Here is a 21,794-nt window from a genome sequence, read left to right on the forward strand (position 1 = left end):
GGGGTCTGAGATATTTCCCCTATGTTGTTGTGGGCAGACGCAAAATGTGAATAGCTGAATAACTGATCAATTACTGCAACTGGCTCATCCATTACCCCCTGATGTGTGCGGTGGTGGATTAAAGTAAAATGTGAATGACACAATAGCTAATCAGTGGTTGAAGTAGGCTGACACATTGCCCTTCGCTGAGATAGGGGGAAGCAGAGGGTCACTTGGTTAATTTCATTGTGAGTAACTTGCATTCTGCTCTTACACAAGGAACCCATCCTCACGCAAATGGATACCTTTCAGGGTCAGAGATGATTGTGGCAATATCTGCTTTTGCCTTACTGTGTGTGTTACAAGGTGACGTAATATACATATATATATATATTTTTTTTTTCTCAAAGATTTGCTCAGAGATGGAGCCGCACTCCGTGTTCAGGTAGGTAACAACCTTTTTATTGAAAAACAAACTGCTTCCCATTCCGTGATTGTCTTGTAGCCTTACGCGTTTTAGGGAAAACATTCCCTTTCATCAGAGGCCAAACACGAGCAGCTTCCTTTTGTGCGCCTGCACTGTTCCCTGCATGTTGTTTCAGTGAAAATTATCAGCCTCCGGTGTGCCACTTAATTTATTCACTCTCCCGCTGCCTGCTGGAACCTGCAGTTTAATTTAGCACTTTCTGACCCTCCAGTGGGTTAGTTGCTCCTGTTACAATTAAAAGACCCGATGGTGCAGCTCCATATTGAGCCTCCGAATGAGACTCAGTTTGTTTGCAATGAATTTCCTGTCCACGCCGATCGTAAGGGAAGCCTTGTCCCCCACGCAGACCCCAATTAGTCCAAGGGCGGTGCGTCGCTCCCACGGCCTGGAGCCACCGTGTGTCCATTTTTTCAAAGATTTGCTCAGAGATGGAGCCGCACTCCGTGTTCAGGTAGGTAACAACCTTTTTATTGAAAAACAAACTGCTTCCCATTCCGTGATTGTCTTGTAGCCTTACGCGTTTCAGGGAAAACATTCCCTTTCATCAGAGGCCAAACACGAGCAGCTTCCTTTCGTGCGCCTGCACTGTTCCCTGCATGTTGCTTCAGTGCTAAATTAAACTGCAGGTTCCAGCAGGCAGCGGGAGAGTGAATAAATTAAGTGGCACACCGGAGGCTGATAATTTTCACTGAAGCAACATGCAGGGAACAGTGCAGGCGCACGAAAGGAAGCTGCTCGTGTTTGGCCTCTGATGAAAGGGAATGTTTTCCCTGAAACGCGTAAGGCTACAAGACAATCACAGAATGGGAAGCAGTTTGTTTTTCAATAAAAAGGTTGTTACCTACCTGAACACGGAGTGCGGCTCCATCTCTGAGCAAATCTTTGGAAATATATATATATATATATATATATATATATATATATATATATATATATATATATCCTCCAACTCTCTCCTTACGGAAAGAAACGAGCCGCACTCCAGTGGTGAAGGTAAATTCTTTTATTTGATGATCTGTCACCAGGCAATCCTGACGCGTTTCGGTCACACTTTGACCTTTTTCGAAGGTGTAGCCTTGGCATCCACACCACAATTCACATGCTACAATTTATAATTTTTTAGCCCCTAGAGGCCGCCCCAACGGAGCATTTGCACAGCATGCTGGGACTTGTAGTGTGTGGCAAAGTTTTTTTTCAAACCCTCCAGTGGGAGATGCACGTACATCCTTTGTTTCTTATTTGTTTGTGTCCATATTCAAATATTCTATTTTCGCTCACCACTGCTCCCTTGCAATCCTATTTTCGAGGTTGCTGGAGTACCATGCCGAGGCCAGTCCTCGGCGTCGCACTGCTGAACCCTTATTCATTCTCACGAGCACAACAACTGGTTCAGTTTCGGGCAGCCATGGCGCACTTGCTGGTGGTGCGTCGCTCGCGGCAGAACCAAGCCGCGAAAACATCCTCCAACTCTCTCCTTACGGAAAGAAACGAGCCGCACTCCAGTGGTGAAGGTAAATTCTTTTATTTGATGATATGTCACCATATATTTATTATATTTTTATATTTTTATATTTATTTGTGTTGCTTTGAATTTAAGCACTTGGCAGTCATTAGACCATCAGTCAGCCATAAAGTGCATAGGAACTAGATGGCAGAGTATACAGGTACCATGTGGCCCACTGGGGCAATATAACATGTACTAATATGCCTTCGTTATAACGTCCATGCATATTTGTACTATCATCAACAATCACCATTAATATTTCTCCATTTGGAGTTATTTAGACTTTTTAGGAGTGAATTTGTTGAGAATTTGTATTCTTTGGTACAATGGCTGAGAACATAGGTATTATGTGGCCCACTGGGGCAATATGACGTTCACTAATTTGCCTTTGTCTTATGTCCATGTATAATTTTTGCACTCTCCACAATCACCATTTATATTTATTTTGATGGAAGTTTGGCCAATGTTTGTTAACGTGGATACGGGAACATTGGCATTTATTGTCCCTTGACAACTAGTATTCTCGGCACATAAATAAATTAGTCCTTCCTTGATGACTATGATCAGGTTGGAGGCCGATGTTGAGTGTGTAGATATTCGACACACGCAGGTTTTCATAACTTGTATGCATTCTTTGACATACTTTCCTTATGAAATTACCGTGGTTTACTGAGCATGAAGTCGGGCTGTAACAATGTATTTAAACGCCTTGAAATGTAAACATGGAGATACGTAAATTTAATTTTTATTTTTTCCATAATTTTTGATGTAGTGGGCGGTAACAACATTACTTTTTCACCTCTGTGATGTAACTACGTACATTGTTTCTAAATCAAATGATTTATGGGTTACCGATTTACATATTTTCACCATTGTAAAATGGCGGAACAACCATGGTTAGAAGACTTGAGTATTCTCAGTCCCCTTTTTTTGTTATTGAATTTCTTCACGTGATGCACTGAATGTTCGTGTATAATTTCGGAAATGTTTGTATTGCATTTTACCCGTGACCAAGGCGCTTGCCGCCGAAACGCGTTGGGTTGTTGCGGTTTTGACATTTGGAATAAACTGATGTGAAGCCCCGTGAGTGTGCGATTTATTTGAAGGAGTGCATTAGTACTTCAATACTGCGTGAAAACTTTATGGAATTGACAGGGAGCCTTGGACCCTGGGATTGCACCGCTGACTAGGTTCCGGCTACCTCTGAGGAAGTGCCTTTTCATATCTATATGGACAAATAAGGACAAATTCAAAATATTGGAGAAAAAACTCAAAAACGAACAGAGCAAGTGGTGGGAGTCGAAATCGCTACAAAGTTACATTGATGTTAATCGCATCCCCCGAGGGTTGCGTATCCTTACGGCACCCAGCTACGAAAGCCCGAATCCCGAGCTTATGCGTGAATGGGCAGAGGCGAACTTGGAATCCTCCCGTAAGATGGTCCTAATATTGATAAAGTATGCTGATATCGACAGAGCTACACTGCTTAAGGAAATTGATGCTCTTAATGAGGAATTGGATAAATTTGAGGACTCCGACGAGAAAACTAAACTAAGGAAAGAGATGACAGAGAGGCTCAAGAAAGAAGAGAAAATAATCATGGACAGAAAAGCATTTAAGTTCCAACGCGACCGCAATGACTACCAATTGGGCCAAATTTTTACTTTTTCAAAAAGATACGATGCTTTGCGAATCTCAAAGTTCAAAGCGGCCCCCACTAGTCGGGGTCCCAACAAAGGGACTGCCTCCAATGACACAACACAATCGGATCTCAGCTCAATGGGTGGTAGCGACTCCGAATCGGAGTTACGTGATAACCTGGCAGCGGGAACAATACCGAGACCATCTCCAGCACAAGAAATGAATTTTTTATGCGAGGAGAGAAGGCAAACCCTACGACCAAGACCGGCAATGACAAACCCAGCCGGAAGCATTCAAACTTCAAATCCCGGCAGAGGCAGAGGGCAAGGAAGAAACGCTGCAAATCCGAACAGGAGAAGAGGAAGGGGGTATTGGACAAAGAACCAATAACGAGTGAGAATGCCAACACCATTATCAATCTGACATCCCTAGAGCTCACCGATGAAGATAAGAGAATACTTGCACTTGGCTTATCCTTTGCTCCTCAAAACAACTTTGATTATGCCTCTGAACGATGCGATGTGTATAAAGCTGTTCGGAAGCTCAAGCTCAAGAAATCATTTGCGATGCGCAGCAATAAACGCAATCCTCCCGACCATGACAACGACAATGCCCTGCAGGAGGCAATCCAGGATCTTTGGGACACGGAAGGAGCAGGAGTCAGTGCAAACTGCCCGGATGGCTCAAGCTCCAAGGGGCCCACTACGCCCTTTAGACCTAAGTCTACGTACACTCCTATCATGCCCCATGATGCCATCGATATTTTCTATGACAATGTGACAACGGAGATAAAAGCCTTGCATACTAGAATTCAATCTAGGAAGCCACGCTACAACCGACAATCTCGGCTATATAGTCAACTTATCAGCAAACTTAAAAACAACAAAAAGATTATTATTCGCCAGAGCGACAAAGGTGGCAATATCGTTCTATTAACCAAGGAACTTTACGACCACGAAGCCTCCATCCAACTCAATGACAGGAACTGTTACACTCGTACCACGGCGGTTGCCATCCAAATTGCCAACAAAGAATTTCGGGACAAATTGGTCAACTGGAGGGGACGCAAGCTCATTACGGAAGCGGAACTTAACTTCCTGAAGAAAGACAACCCTGTAATTCCCACGCTGTACTTTATCCCCAAGATTCATAAGGACCCTGTCAAACCCCCAGGCAGACCTATAATCTCAGCACGTGAGGGTATGTATGAGAAAACGTCCCAATACATTGATTATTTTTTACAAGACTTTGTTAGATCATTGGATTCATATATACAGGACACTGGGGATTTTTTACAGAAGATCAATGGAGTCCAATGGAGGGATGGCTATTGGATGTTGGCTTTGGACGTAACATCTCTATACACCAGCATTAGCCATGATGACGGCATACAGGCCACTAAATATTTTCTCTCACGCAAACCCACTCAATTTGAGAGCCACAATGCTATGTTAACCGAGATGCTTGAACTCTGCCTCCTTAACAACAATTTCATGTTTAACGGCTTGCTATATCGACAATTGAGGGGCGTAGCAATGGGGGCTAGCTTTTCCCCTAGCTACGCCTGCCTCCACATGGGGTACTGGGAGGAAACTACCCTTCGTCATGACTATGCACAGTGCCTCGCAGATAATGTTGTCTTATGGCTAAGATTTATTGATGACCTATTTGTTATTTGGAAAGGGTCACTGGAGGAGGCACATGGGTTTATTGAGAGTATAAATGTGAACAATCTCAACCTCCATTTCACTGCCACATGTAGCCAAACACAAGTCACTTTCCTAGACACCGAGGTATACACCCATGCGGGCAAACTAGAAACTAGGCTACACCGTAAACCCACAGCAGGCAATACAACCCTTCATGCCACAAGCGCACATCCACCCCACCTCATAAATAGTATACCTTATGGGGAGATGGTACGACTGAGGAGAATTTGTAGCAATGAAAAGGATCTCCAGATAGCTCAAGAGCTCAGTAAACTTAGGTTTAGGGCGAGGGGTTACTCGGCGAATAGCATTGAAAGTGCCATAGTCCGATCCAATGCTCTGAATCGTGAAGATCTGCTAAGACCCATCAGCGGAGTATCTAGCAACACATTGGTGCCCTCCAATCCTGAGGAGGCCAATAAAAATTCATGTCACAATTTTAGGATCATCATGGGCTACAGCAAACAACAGACTGATTTGCGTAAAATCATTAACAAAAACTGGCCCATAGTACGCAGTGACCCTATATTAGGTTCCTTACTACCGCGTCAGGTTACTATTACACACAGCCGAGCCCCCACTATGAGACAAGCATTGGTCAACACTAATCCTGAAACAGTTGACAAAACGTCCTGGCTACAACTCAGCAGTGGTTTTTACAAATGCAAAACCTGCAAAGCCTGTTCGCACGGTGTCAATACTAAAACCTACATTGATCCTTTTAGCATGAGACAGCTCAGGATTAATAAATTGTTGACCTGTAAGACTGAATTCGCTGTATATGTCCTCACTTGTCCATGCAACCTGAAATACATAGGCAGCACGAAGCTAGCGGTACACAAACGCATTTTACAACACTTGCGTGCGATTACCAATCAAGACAATACCTACCCCGTGGCACGCCATTTCAGGGAAGTACATAATAGTGACAATAGGGGCTTAAGCTACCATGTTATTGATTGTATTGAACCCAGTAGAAGGGGTGGGGATCGCGAGTCTAACCTCCGCAAATTAGAAACAAGATACATTCTACAACTGAACACCAAGGTCCCCACAGGTCTAAACATGACAGAGGACATGCATACATGCTTGGGTTGATTTTACATCTTTTTACTGTTTTTTAATGGGAAACCTTTTTATCTGATGTGTTCTTAGCTATTTTTTACGGATTTTTAGTCATTTGTCATAATCCTATTTAATATGTTTTTTAGGTTATTTATTTAGTATTTTACTATTTATTGTTGACATAATGCACTTTTTCCTATGTAAAATTTACGAGATTTGCACATCCGGTTGCCATTATAGAATGTAATGTTCCCCAGCCTGAGATCCAACTCCGCACCCACCGCCGCCCATATGCTGTCCATTTGACCATGATAGCTCAATCATACTGGTACAACATTGAGACCCTCTCCGGTCCCATCGAGCTGTATGAACTCAATAGGAATTAGCTTGGTTCTCTCAACTGGGAGTCCACGGTATCCATAAATTTACCTCTTATGCCACCGATTCCACCTAAGTGGTATTCACCCATTTAATTACCCCAATCCCTGTGTTACATCTGGATGGGAGCTGCATATATAATTTTTCCAATTACCTTAGTTATGCAGTATCCCTTAACATAAGAACTCAGGCACTTTAGATAGCATGCTTATCCGCATGTTTTTATATTTATTTCATTAGTTTATTTATTTATATATATTTCTTTTCCTGCACTATTCACTTTTTTATTAAGAGGGGTCCATGGGACAACTTGAATTAACCACATTCATCAATGTTTTTATGCCAAAAATGTTTTTAATATATATTTATATATTTATTTACATGTGTTATGCAGTTTTATGGCATTACGGTCTGACTAGTATTTTGTGATTCATCTGATTGGTATTTTGGTAATCATGAGCAACTGGTTATTCATATTTCCAGGTCTCACAATGGACAATTGCTCCTATCCTTTCCGGATTTTCTAAAGCATTTAAGCCGACATTTTAAATCATTACTTGCTTGTATGTCTATTTATTATTTTACTTGTTGAGATATGATCACTTGTAAATTAGCGATTGGATATTTCTTCTCTTTTTACCAACGGTGTTTTATTCTTGTCTATGACTGCAAACGTTAAGTGATTCCCCCCATGTGACCTACCTTTTTACTTTAAATTTGTAACTTCACGAACTATTTGCTGTCATGTGATCAAGGCTCCACGGAGCCGAAACGTTATGGCCGTCGCTCTGGGCAAATAAAAGAAACCAGCACCAATTCCAGGCTCGTGTACTCTTTCCTTTGGCAGTTGAAGGATCTTCAAGGCTGTTGGAAGTAGTCTTCTTGATATATATATATATATATATATATATATATATATATATATATATATATATATTCACTGAAAAAACCATAGGTTTCAGGCACGTTATTGTTAGGAATTAGCATTTAAAAAACCTTAGAAAATCACTGAAAAAAACATAGGTTTCAGGGGCGTTATAGTTAGCTGGACTTTTCACTCGTACAAAACCATTGAAATTCCCCCGTTATAGTTAGTTCAGCTAACTATAACTTGCGCGCCCACAATACACTGCTGATGACGTCACATATTACATCACTCATGACATGGTCAGTGACATCACTCATGACATCACTGATGACATCTCAAATTGCATCACTGATGACATCATCCAGTGAATGTGTGTTATTCTGAAAATTACATATGTTTTATATATGTATATCTCAAGGTCGATGGAAGAATAAATGGGTATATAAGTGTCTAAATGGATGATTTGTTTTTGAAAAATTGATTGTATAACTGACTGATTAAGTGTATCTTAGTGAATACATTGCTTAGTGAGTAATGTTTAAATATGTAAATATCTGTATCAGTCTCTCACTTTGTGTATAAGTGGCTGCATGGGTTGGTGAGTAGCTACATGAGTGTGTATATAGGTTATTGGTTGGTTTTTTGAGTATCAGTATGAGTGTCTGAGTGTCTGTATGGTCCGGTGGGGGTATTACGTAGTGCATAGGTGCATGAATGAGTGACTCACTGTTTGTGTTGAAGACAGCATGTGTGCAGGACTGTATGGGTGGATGAGTGTGTGCATGGGTGTGTTAGTGAGTGAATGACTGTCTAAATAGTGTCTTTATGAGTAACTACATATGTTTTAACCCCTTCCCCACTCATTACGGAACCACTCCGTCATGAGCCACGGTCGCCGTGTGCTCATGACGGAGTGGTTCCGTCATGCTGTGGCCGTTGGCGGCCGCGCCGCCCACGCGGCGCTAATTCCCCGCCTGTGCGGGCGATTAGCGCAGTGGGCGGAGTCATGACAGAACCACTCCGTCATGAGCACAGCTCAACCGTGGCTCATGACGGAGTGGTTCCATCATGAGCACCGCGCTGCCCCCAAACCCCCCCCAGCGCTGCAGTGGAATTCCCGCCGCAGCGAAAGGGTTAAACTAGTATATGTGACTATTGGTGTATATAAGTGAGTATATGTGAGAATGAGAGATTGAAAGAGTTCCTGTATGAATAATTATGTGTTTCTATAAGTGATTGTTTAAAAGACTAAGTATGTGTAAGTTTCTGTAGAAGTAAGTGTGGTGGTGTGTGTATAACTGTATATGCAAGTAAATGGATGTTTGATTCTTTATTAGCATGAGTGACCATGTGTGTGAGTAACTCTATGGATGAGTGGCGTTGTGTAACAGGATGTATAGGTGTATGAGTACATATGATGAGTGAGTACATGTATGAGGGACTGTATAGGACTGTTGGTGAATGAGTGGATGTGTATGTGGATCTTAGAATTACTGAATAGGTTGTTGTAACTGATATTGGTATGTCCATTGTTTTGAAAATTTTTGTTTCTATTTTTGAATGTGTGTATCAAAGGTTATATTAGGGGGAGAGGAGGTCTGCCACTCTATCAGCAAGGATGATGTAATCAGTGATGTCATTTGAGATTGGTTACTCCGCCCACATATTGGTTCTGTATCGAAATTGTCCTTAAAAGGTAAAGAACTTCTCCTCATGATGTATCCACCCACTTATGAGCCCCTCTGTTGTGTATAAAACGGGACCGTGTACGCAAGTTCTTTGTACTACTCTGTGCAATGCTGAAGAGTGTTGTATAGGTTGTAGGACCACCCTTAAGGGTTAATAAACTTTGTCTTTGTATTTGCAGCTTCCGTGCCAACTTCCTTCTAACCTTTGTTACAGGAGAGCGAACCCTTGTATTCTGCGGGCCTAGCTGGGGCTTGTATTCATCAGTGTGTCCTGAATGGGCATGTGTGACACACCCTGACTCCCCTCTCTCCTGTCACTGTCCTCCCCTGTGGCCGGTATTTTATCCTCAAATGGAGGCAGTGGGGGCACATGTGTGCGCTTCCTGCGCTGGATTGGTATGAGCTCTGTCTCGTCACTGGAGTCCTCAGGATGTGCAGGCTCCTCTCCCTCTGCACTGTCTTCACGTGCCCTGGATTGTGCTGTGGATGTAAAGGGGACTACATGAGTTTGTGTCTTTGTCTGCAATTGGCAATCAATAAAGTTCCTACCGTTTGTATCGGCTAACCTCTGACACTGTATCATTCACTTATCCCCAACCCACATGTTGCATTAGATGTCCTTTGTCTCATGGACACACTGTCAGACATAGTACTACAAGTCCCATGATGCATTGCTGGGTGTGCTGTAAGACTTGTACTGGAATGACATTTTGTGAGGATATTTAGCGCATTTGGGGAAGTGTGCATGGGATGGGGATCAGTGAAGATTGATTTTGCATGCATCTTACCTTGGCTGCTGGATGCAGGGTCGGAGCTGTCAATGTCAGCCACACCACAGATGCTCTCAGGCAGGAGAGTGGACTCCACAAGCTCCTCGTGGGGTGTTGGCTGTGCTGCTGTGGATGGTCCTCCCCCCGGTTTGGTTTGCGTCCTTTAGTCTGGCTGCCACCCTCTCATTCGACCTCTGGTGCATATCATACCATCGCTTGCGCAATTCTTTGATGGTGCGATTGGTCACTCCCACTGCATTAACCTTACTTTGGATGTCCAGCCAGATTTTGCGTTTCCTTGCCTCTGGGACACGCAGTGCCTTCTTGCCAAAAAGGAGCTCATGGCTGCACACCATCTCCTCAATGAGGACCTCCTGCTCCTTTTCTGAAAACTTGTGTTTCCTCTTCCTCTTCTCTGCATCCTTGCCCTCCTGTTGTTTGTTGGCTTCCATTGCTGTTTGCTCTCTCCTGGGCTGCCTCCTCACACTCTCCAAGCAGCCTCTGGGTGTGGCTCAGGTGAGCAGGTGCAGGAAATCACTCCAGTTTCCTGTTTGTGATGTCATCAGGCTGCACCTGTATTGCAGATTCCCGTTCTTGCGATTTCTTAATTTGCGATTTTCGCAATTAAGAAATCGGAAATGAGGTTTCTGAGAATATTTTGCGATTATTAAGAAATCGCTAAACATTTGCGATTTATTTTTTACATTTCGCTTTGCGAATCTCAATTTGCTACTCGCAAAATATCGCAAATTGGGATTCGCAAAATGGGAGTTTCATACATATGCCCCCAGATCATGCAATCTAATTTAAAGTCTGATGAATGTACTAGACACATAGCAAGACGAGATGTGCAACATGATGTAATCAAAAGAACACTCAATTGAATGTCATGATAATAAACTAACGAATCAAGGGTTAATCAGGTTGTGCTAAGAGAGCCCAGTGCTAAGGAAGTCCAGTGGCCATGTGAAGATGATAATATCAGTGGTGTTACCATGCTGATATAAACGGTAATTAGAGAGCAGTTAAAACATCAGGGGGCATATCATCAAGGCCAGGCGATAATTATCGCTCAGCGCTCTTAGCGCGAGGATAATTATCGCCGGCCAACGCTGAATTTTATCACGGAGATAGCGTGCTATCAGCAACGCTTATCTCCAAAGCGATAAAATTCAACGCGCAAGCTGCCAACTGTGCGATTATCGTTGGAAATCGATCGATAATCACACAACGTTTGGCGAAAGCTTGCTGGTAGGGCAAGGCAGACTTAGCCATGATATCCATCTTCCATAGGATATCATGGCTAAGTCAGTTGATAAGCAGGCGTAAGGAAAGTTTCTTGTCGCTCTGCAGGTTAGCGTGTGGCTAGATAATAGGAGAAATGTCGCTTAGCGACATTTCTCCCGTTATCTTGGGGTTAAATGCCCACTTTGCATCTCATTAGAGATGCGAAGATGGGCGTTGGGGGAAAGGACGATAAGGCAAGGATTCACGCGATAGCGTGACCTTGCTGATATGGCTATAAAATTATCGCCGCTTTCCGTCCGAAAACGTACGTTAAAGCGGCAATAATTTTATCGCCTGGCCTTGATGCTATGCCCCCAGGAAACAAGTCTAACGTTTGTTTGAAGGAAAAAGGTAGAAATAATTAGAAACATGTTCTTGTGAGTTAGAAAAAAGTGACAAACTCTGGTGAGAAATTAAAGCGTACTACACGGTGTTACGGCGACGGTAAAAGTATAGTACACTCTGGTGCATTAAATGAAGCTGATACTAAACGGTTTACTTCGGCTATGAGACCACATACAAACGATACGCAAGCAGAATTGTTAAGTGATAATTTAGTGAATAAATGACACGATTGTGGTGAGGCAGTGAATAGTGGCACAATGTCAGGTGGAATGTTGAGGAATTACCGGGTGAGTTACTCGAAATGAATTAAACAAAACGTACTGGGCGGTTAGAATGGCCAAAGTTAATCAGAGGTATAGTCAACTGTTAGCTTCCTGGTTAAAGCTGAAAACAGCGTTGGCCATTAATAGAACATATTTAAAAGATCTCATGTGGGTTAGTAAACATCGAAATGCGACTCCTTTGGATGAAGCGCGTGTATTCCTCTATTTATATAGAGGTTACGATTGTGCACAGGGGGATTCAACCCATACAGTTATTGATACATTTGAAAAATACAATTTTTTCATGAATGTAAAATTGTTTTAAAATGCAAACAAAATCAGGAACTCAAATCAGAATGCACCCCCATGTTTGACATGAGGAATCTCATGCCATAACTTAAATCACTGAGGTAGGTCCTTTCATTGGGCAAGTGGCCTCACCAGATACAACTATTTGAAAACAGTCAAATCATGACGAACAAACTTCAGCCAAATGGCTAAATATGTGATTGAGATCCCATTTTGTCATCTCAGCATATTAGATGGAGCATAAATAACGGCCAAGTGGCCTTATGCAGATTTAATAATGACGCAAGAAACATTCTAATCAAGATATTACAACCCTTGTCCTCATATCTGGAAACCAGAAAACATGCAAAAAAGTTTTCACCCCCTCGAAAAACGAGGAGCAATGTGATAGTGTATCAATCTAAAGAAAATATATGACACAAAAAAGCATAATTGAAAAAACTCTCAAAAATAAGTCAGAGGGGACTGAGCGAGGGACCCCAAATGAGCCAGATCCTATGAAGGTAGGGGCGTAACCGTAATGAAAAATTTACTAAAGATATGGCCATACGATGGATGACTATGGAAACACCAGTTAAAAGTTGGTGTGGGAACAACTCAAAGCCTGACTCATAGGAGTGAGTGAAATGGAATGATATAACTTCAGTAAAGTACATCAGCCGATGTGTATATGAAGCTCCTCACTCTCATTGAGTCCTCCGGGAAGCATGCTGCAGAGTTGAATAATATATTCAGACTCCTTCTGCTGCAGATGTCTTTCCCTGTTCCCATCTCTGACTGTTCTCTCGATCCTGTCAATGGCAAAGAAAACAAGAAGGTCGGCATTCTGTTGATGCATTTTGGCCCAATGCATAGCAACAGGGTATGTCTGATCCGAATTATTTATTGCCCTGTAATGTTCCGAAATACGTTTTTCACTGGCCTATAGTACTGCCAACATACTTGAGGACAAATAGGCATACTAGGACATAGATGCAAAAACCACTTCCCCATGTTATGAATTTGTTAATGCCCGTGGCGAATATTTTGACATTGCTGCTTCTTTTCCTTACATCTCCCACATTTGAAAAAGCCTTTTTGTTCATGCAACCTTACCTCTCTTCTGCAGGATGTACCTGTATTGCTGCATACCAGGATGTCGCGTATGATTTGGTTTTCGATATGTGATTTGGGGAAATTTCCTTACAGATTTCCCTTTGGTAGGGTCACTTCTGATAAGGAGCCAATGTCGCCCCACTACCTTCCAGACCTCCTGACTTTTATTGTTAAATGTCTTCATGAGTCGCACTGGTGTCTGACCCTCATCTGTTCTTATTCTTTTGGTCAGTAAGGTGTCCCTCGCCACCTGGGATACCTTCTCACTCGCTGTCCTTAACACTTTAACCGGGTAACCTCTAGCCCTGAATCGCAGAATCATCCTTTTCTTTTATTCCTCATACGTGACATCAGTGCTGCAATTGTGTTTAGCTCATAGCAGCTCACCATAAGGGATGCTCCACTTGAGATTCTGTGGGTGATGACTGTCAGCATGTAAAATGCTGTTGCAAGCTGTCTCTTTAAGATACAATTTAGTGTGTAATTGGCCCTCACATATCTCAACTGACACATCTAGGACATTCATATTGGTGTTATGTATTTTATGTGTAAATGACAAATTCAAGCTGTTGTGTCCAATGTGTCCTATTTTATCCACAGAATCTCAAACGGAGCATCTCTTATGGTGAGCTGCTATGAGCTAAACGCAATTGCAGCACTGACACCACGTATGAGGAAGAAAAGAAAGGTGAGCAAAAGGCTGTGTGAGTGACTCTTTAGGTGAGTGAGTAGGTGTGTGAGTAACTCTATGAGGGACTGATAGTGTGTGAGTAGATATATGGGTAAATGAGTGGATATATCAGTGGCTGTATTAGTGAACGAGCTGGTGTATGAGTGGCTGTGTGGGTGACTGAGTGGATGTGTGTGTAGACCTATGAATCATAGAGTGGGTGTGTAAGTACTGGTATGTGTGTGTCAATGGTTTTGAGAATGGTAGTGTGGAAGTTGGAGTGCGTGTATGAAAGGTCATCAGTGATGTCCTTTGAGATGTCATCAGTAATGTCATCAGTGATGTCACTGACCATGTCATGAATGATGTAATATATGGGGTCATAAGCAGTGCATTGCGGGTAGCGAGTTATAGTTAACTCAGCTATCTATAACATCTGAATTTCTCTGGTTTTGTACAAGTGAAATGTCAGCCTAACTATAACGTCCATGTAACCTTTGTTTTTCAGTGAATTTCTAAGGTTTTTCAAATTCTATTTCCCAACTATAACGTCCATGTAACCTATCATTTTTTATTGAATTTATAAGGTTTTTACATTGTATTTTCTATCTAAAATAACTTTATAAGGTGTATTTTTATAAACTTGTATTTTCTTCAGTGGATAAATAAGCATTGTTTTTTTTTATATTCGCGATGATGTCGCGATCCCAATGGACACATTACAAAAATGGAAAACAAAAGCAGACATTCAATGACCACCAACACATCCAAAAATATTATGTAAACAAATCCATTCTGAACATTGCCCTACAAATGTTACTATATACATACTGCTTTCAAAGCATGTTTAAGCTCACATTTTTGTACTAAGTTTCTTTAAAAACCATCTTTCAGACCTATTTTCCGTTTTCGTGGTTATTCAGGACTTCGCAGTTACATCGTTAATTGCAACAACAGTGACTTTTCCATAACGTCTAAAACACACATATCCACACATACTATAGTATTTTGCACACCAGGGGTTTCTTACAGTATGCTTTAAAGTCATGTTTTTGTAGAGAGTTTGTAGAAAAACCATCCCTAAAACCTATTCTATCTTTTTGCTGTGACTCCAGAGCTCGGTAATAATGATTCCCCAGACACATCTCGAAAACAGAAACAAAAGCAGACATTCAATGACCACCAACACATCCAAAAATAATATGAAAAAAATCCATTCTGAACACTGCACTACACATACTACTATATACATGCTTCTTTCAAAGCATACTAAGCTCATAATTTTGTAATAAGTTTAAAAAAAAACATCTTTCAGACCTATCTTCTGTTTTCGCGGTTATTCTGGATATCGTGATGATGTCATTAACTGCAGTGATTGAGCCTTTTTTCATAAATTCTAAAACACATATATCCACACATATTACACATCCACACATATTACAGTATTTTATATACTAGAGGTTTCTTACAATATTCTCTAAACTCATGTTTTTCTAGAAAGTTTCTATAAAACCATCTCTAAAACCTATTTTCTTTCTTTCGCCATGAGGCGGTAGATCACAATGATGTTGGTCGTCGCGAACCCCGTGGTTATGTTGCTAAAGCGGAAAACAAAAGCAGGAATTCAATAGCCACCACCACATTCAAAAATGATAACTATATAATTAATTCTAACCATCACAGTAGATAACTCTCTATATACATAACTCTATAAAAACATTTATCAAAATCTCAATGTCCCTATAACAATGCGTATTAATGATTCACTGACATATGTTTTTATATTTTCACCAATATTCGCGACAACATCGATAGCCACGATGCCTCCGCAATGGTACACGGGGCCGCGCTGACACTTGTAGTGTTGGCGCGGATATCACGCGCGATTATAAAAATCTATTTTGGGTACATAACTTGTGTCACTAACACCCCAATTTCTCAAACATGGGGTCAGAGTACTTCTACTCTGAGAGTACTTCTACTCTGACCACTATTGTCTGTGGAGCACAGACGGATTACGGTGCAGGCGCTCATCGGATCTAGGCTAGACTATGCCAATGCTCTTTTCCTAGGCCTTCCGGACTACTTGGTCCAGCGTTTGCAGGTGGCACAGAACTCTGCAGCCCGTGTGATCTTTGGTCTGCATAGACGGGCACGGGCTTCTGGGCTGCTGCAGACGCTTCATTGGCTGCCGATCCGGAAGCGGATTATTTTTAAATCCCTGACGCTGGTGCACAAAGCTTTGTTTGGCTCAGGTGCAGGATATCTGCAGAAAAGATTGGCTTTCTATCGCCCTGCTCGCTCACTGCGTTCGGATTCCCTTTTCACTGCTGTGGTCCCACGCGTGAGGAAGGCCCGCATTGGGGGACGCTCTTTCAGCCTCAAGGCCTCCCAGCTGTGGAACTCGCTTCCACTTGCACTCCGCAGCACTCCCAACTTGCTTCAATTCAGGAAGAATTTGAAGACTTGGCTTTTTAATCATTCTGTTTAGGTGGGCTTCTTTCTTTCTCTTTTGGGTTCTGTTCTTCTTGCTATGTTGTTATACTCTGTAGCTGCCTGTGGAAAGCGCCGGGACACTCTTTTAGAGTAGCCGAGCGCTATAAAAATGCACTGTAACATAACATAACATAACATAACTTAATTTAGCTTTTCCAGAAATTTTCAGCCCCGGGAACCGTTCCTGAGCAATAAAATGGTGGCCGCAGCTTTTTGTTCAGGTGCCGTCCAGCCAATCAGAGCCTTCCCGTTGGTGCGTACATTCGCAATTAATTGCAAAATCACGGCGAAATATCTGTGACCAAAGAATCACTATAATTTTTGGCTTACATTTTTCAAAAACACATATTACAAATAGGCAAAAGGCACTTCCTTGAACCAACATCTACATCCCAGCCAAATATTTTGAAAATCCGTTCAGCAGTTTGGGCTGTAGGTGTGGCTAAAGAGTCCTATGGAAATTAACATTACAAGTGCCCCCTTATTTCACGCCCCAAATTCTCGGTCCCCACTGCATGGATCATGCCCAATCTTTCCACAACAACCAGAGCCTCACATGACACTTTTTGGAGAAAATTTCATGAAGATTAGTCAAATGACGCCAAAGTTATAGGCAAGTCAGACAAATGTCTTGCTATGTAGGATATATTTATATATATCAAATGCCTTGAGAATAGATATCTATGAGAGAGGGGAAACCCATTTCAAACCAAAATCAGTACTTTTCCCAATGACACCATGGTACTCTTTGGTTATCTATTCTGAGCTAGTAATTTCGGACCTAAAAGCATTATCCATTGAGCTGAGTAAAAAGTTTGCAAATTGTAAAGATATACAGCAAATAAGATACTATCAAGCAATGAACAAAATAAAAAAGAGAGAGGATGTGGTGATTAGAAAATCTGACAATTGGGGAACATCATTTTGTGGCCTTTAAGTCTTTATGATGCAGAGAAGAAACTGCAGCTACAAGTTCGAAATTATCATTGTAAACAACCCCCTTGGAATTGTCAGAGGTTAAGTCGAAATATTTAGTTGAGCTAGCAAAATGAAGGGAATTGGGCTTGATCTCACAAGACGAGTATCAGTATTTAAAAGGACCTCAAGAACTTCCGACCCATCTCCCTGCTCCCGTTCCTGACATTTCAAATCATACACAGACAACTGACCCGCTACCTCGAGGAGAACAGCATCCTGGACCCGTCCCAGTCCGGGTTCCGCAGCAACCACAGCACCGAAACTGCCCTCATCGCCGCCACCGATCACGTCAGGGCCCTGCTGGACAATGGCGAAACAGTGGCCCTCATCCTCCTGGACCTGTCAGCCGCCTTCAACACTGTCTGCCACCGCACCCTACGCACACGCCTCCACAACGCTGGGATCCGAGACAAGGCTCTGGATTGGACCACCTCCTTCCTCTCCAGCAGAACCCAGAGCGTTCGCCTCCCCCTTTCTGTTCCAAAGCCACCGAGATCATCTGCGGTGTACCCCAGGGTTTATCCCTCAGCCCGACATTGTTCAACATCTACATGGCACCACTCGCCCACGTCGCCCGACTGCACGACCTCAACATCATCTCCTACGCCGACGACACCCAGCTGCTCCTCTCCCTCACCAAGGACCCCCTCACCGCCAAAACTAACCTCCAGGAAAGTATGAAAGCCGTTGCCGAGTGGATGAAGAACTGCTGTCTGAAGCTGAACTCGGATAAGACAGAAGTCCTCATCCTCGGCTCCACCCCCTCGGCCTGGGACGACTCCTGGTGGCCGACTGCACTGGGAACTGCACCAACACCCACCGACCACGCACACAACCTGGGGTTCATCCTCGACTCTGCTCTCTCCATGACAAAGCAGGTCACCGCCGGCTCATCCTCCTACTTCAACACCCTCTGCATGCTCTGAAAGATCTACAGGTGGATCCCCACTGAAACAAGAAGAACGGTCATCCAGGCCCTCGTCAGCAGCAGGCGGGACTACGGAAACGCCCTCTACGCAGGAGCCTCGGCCAAACTTCTGAAACGACTTCAACGCATACAGAACGCCTCTGCATGCTTGATCCTCGACATCCCTCGCGTCAGCCACATCACACCCCACCTGAGTGACCTGCACTGGCTTCCTGTCAACAAGAGGATCACCTTCAAGCTCCTCACCCACGTACACAAAGCACTCCACAACACCGGATCAGCATACCTCAACAGACGACTCACCTTCTACACCCCCAACTGCCAGCACCACTATGCCGACCTTGCCACCGTCCCCAGCATCCGAAGACCGACGTCCGGCGGCAGATCGGTCTCCCACCTCGTCGCCAAGACCTGGAACACCCTCCCCATCCTCCTACGGCAAACCCAGAACCTGCTGACCTTCAGGAGACTACTCAAGACCTGGCTGTTCGAGCAGTAGCCGAACCCCTCCCCCCAGCACCTTGGATTGATTGATTGATTGAATAACCCCTATACTTTACCTGATCCCGAAAATCCATGAAAACAGTATAAATCATATTTGCAATTGGTAGCTTGTTTGAAACAACCTCATGCTTTATTGACCATTTCCTACAGTAGTTTGTTGAGATCACACCAACGTATCTACAAGATACAAGCGATCTCTTGAAAAGAATGTATGCTATAGCATGGAAGGAATCTTTTGTGCTAATGACGTTGGATGTGACCTCACTTTGTACGAGTATTTATACGAGTATTGTGCACAGAGATGGCCTTCGAGCTATGTCACATTTTCTGGGGTTGAGACTGATTTCATTACACCAACACACAAATATGTTGCTTGAAATGACAAAGTGATGTCTGGCGCTCTGATATCTTCGGGTGTAGTTCCCCATATACAAAACTAAAAATAAAACAAAATTATGGTGCCATCATTTGGGACACTGCCATCTATTAGGCCAGCAGAGCCACTGTCACCCATACAGTCCCCTCAGGTACATTTAAACATTAAATGGATGAACTGGAAGGGTGCTGGTGTCATCATTAATCGTAGGGGAGAGCCTAGGTGGCGTGGTCATGGGAAATTGAGGTGTAACAAGATCCTTGGTTGTAAGAGAGAGGCACTGCTCTTCCACCTTTATCTCATTTATCTCATTTGAGACAAGGTCCACATACTGCACCAAGAAACTGTCAATTGTTGTGTGTGAGTGTTATGGAGGACTCATTGTGGCCATATCTTTTCCCCATATCATTCACAGTAGGCGGGAGAGATGGTTAAATGCATAATTCCTCAGGCAGGTCTTCTGAAGTGCAGCAATGAGCAGGAACCGAGGAGCCAAGAGAGTAAGCCGGCCTGGCCTCTGTCAGTCTATGACAGGCTAAGATGGGCCCACCCTTGGCCAGGCTTTGCCCAGGCATGTACCACGCCGTGGGATGTGAGGAAATGCTTTATAGCAAAGCGGCGGTGATGAGGACAACAGCATGCTGCTCCTCCTCCTTATGGCAACTTGGGTCATGGGACACCAAGTCCCTCCAGTAATCAGCATTCCTACTGGCAGCTTGGGATATGGTTGAGGATACACTATATAAGCTTCAGGGGTGGCGAGAACAACAGCAGGATGCCCCTCCTCCTCCTGGCAGCTTGGGTTATGGGACACTGAGTCCCTCCAGTAATCAGCATTTCCCCTACACATTCTGGTAAAGTGAAATATATTCTGCAGTAAATCACAATTTAAAGTGCATCACATAATGTTTTAGTAATTTGGCCTCTCTATGTGACCACAAGACATTTCAAATCATACACAGACACATGCCACCCTCCCACACGCAATCAACACAGGGAGGCTGCCTTTGGGGGTACGCCACAAGGCCTGGCTGCTGGTTGGATTAACATATGGTATTTAAATATTACCTTACGTTAAAAAAAAAAATCTAGAAATTCGCTAAAAAACAAAGGTTACTGGGACATTATAGTTAGGAAATAGCACTCAAAAACCCATAGAATTTCACTTAAAAAAATAAAGGTTACATGGACATTATAGTTTGGAAATAGAATTTAAAAAACCTTCAAATTTGCTAAAAAACAAAGGTTATAGGGACATTATAGTTAGGTTCAGAGTTTACACACACAAAACAATAGAAATTCAACATTCATAGTTAAAGTTACCTCAAGTAACTATAACTCGTGCCCTAAGGTAACTACAACTCATGCTCTCGCCATGCCTTGTTAATTACCCCACATATTACAGCACTCATGACATCATTGATATCTTGTGAGTTATAGCTATCTTAGGGCCCGAGTTTTAGTTTTCCCAGGGTTGCAACTGGACCCAAGCACAGATTCTACAGCTACCCACATCGCCAAAAAAGGCACATTATTCATGCCAAAAATGTGATATCTACATGTCATGTTTTGGAGCCTTTACCATAACTGGCGCTATACCCAGTCACTCTAGTGAGGTACCATTTTTTTGGGAAATGTGTAGAAATGCTGATGGTAGGAATTTTGTTGATTCGCACAGATTTTGGAAATTACTTTCCCAACAACGCATGAAAAACGCTCGAGTTTAGAATGGTTTGGTTAGAGAGATTTGGTTTGCAGCGTAGAGTTGGTAAGAACCTTTAGTGGTAGCCAATCAGATCACACCACCCTAGACTCCCTTCTGTGTCTAGTTTTCAGTACTGTCTGGGGCTTATTTACAAGCCCCTTGTGCGGCGGGTACGTCACTTTTTCCCATATTAAAAGAGACGCACTGGTGGCGCAAGGGGCTTGTAATTAAGCCCCTCCGTGTTTAGTATGTTTCACTTGATGGTGGCCTAGCCCAGGCACGAACTCTGCTGCTAGCTCCATCACAAAAAATGTAGGCCTGGGAAGAAGTAAAATCACGCTAGAGTAATTCTCATAAATTTTGTAATTGCACGTTATGCTTCTTACGCAAAATTCTCGAAATTTTGTCATTTTATCATTTTGTGTACATATGTGCCATTCGCTGTAAATAATCGCGGTATCTCTAGTCGCTGTTCTCGTCACCATTGTGTCACTGCGCTCACTATCACTAGGCACGCCCAGTGCTCACTTTGTGTGTTATGGTCATTGTATATTTAATTGTACTGTAGTGCTTATATAACTACTTACAAATAATAACCCCCTTTTTCACTCTACTTTCTGCATTGTGGTCTCCCTTTCTTTGTTCCCCGCACCCACTGTGATTTATATCACTCTTTTTTACTGTCCTGTTTTAATGACTTCCAGTTGAGATATTGTTGTTTGTTGCATTGTATCAACCATTTCCAACTA

General features: G+C 42.9%; 1 long non-coding RNA gene across 1 annotated transcript in view; it reads left to right on the forward strand.

Annotated features, from left to right (window-relative positions):
* The first annotated feature begins 1,858 nt into the window (after positions 1-1,858).
* LOC146798949 (uncharacterized) overlaps positions 1,859-21,794 on the forward strand; it is a 142,914-nt gene continuing 122,978 nt past the window's right edge. Inside the window, exons 1-2 of the long non-coding RNA XR_014969217.1 lie at positions 1,859-1,977; positions 13,989-14,076. This is a non-coding gene — a long non-coding RNA (uncharacterized LOC146798949). The remainder of the gene's footprint in view (positions 1,978-13,988; positions 14,077-21,794) is intronic.

Source organism: Triturus cristatus, chromosome 9 (assembly GCF_964204655.1).
Source record: "Triturus cristatus chromosome 9, aTriCri1.1, whole genome shotgun sequence".
NCBI classification, from domain to species: Eukaryota; Metazoa; Chordata; class Amphibia; order Caudata; family Salamandridae; genus Triturus; species Triturus cristatus.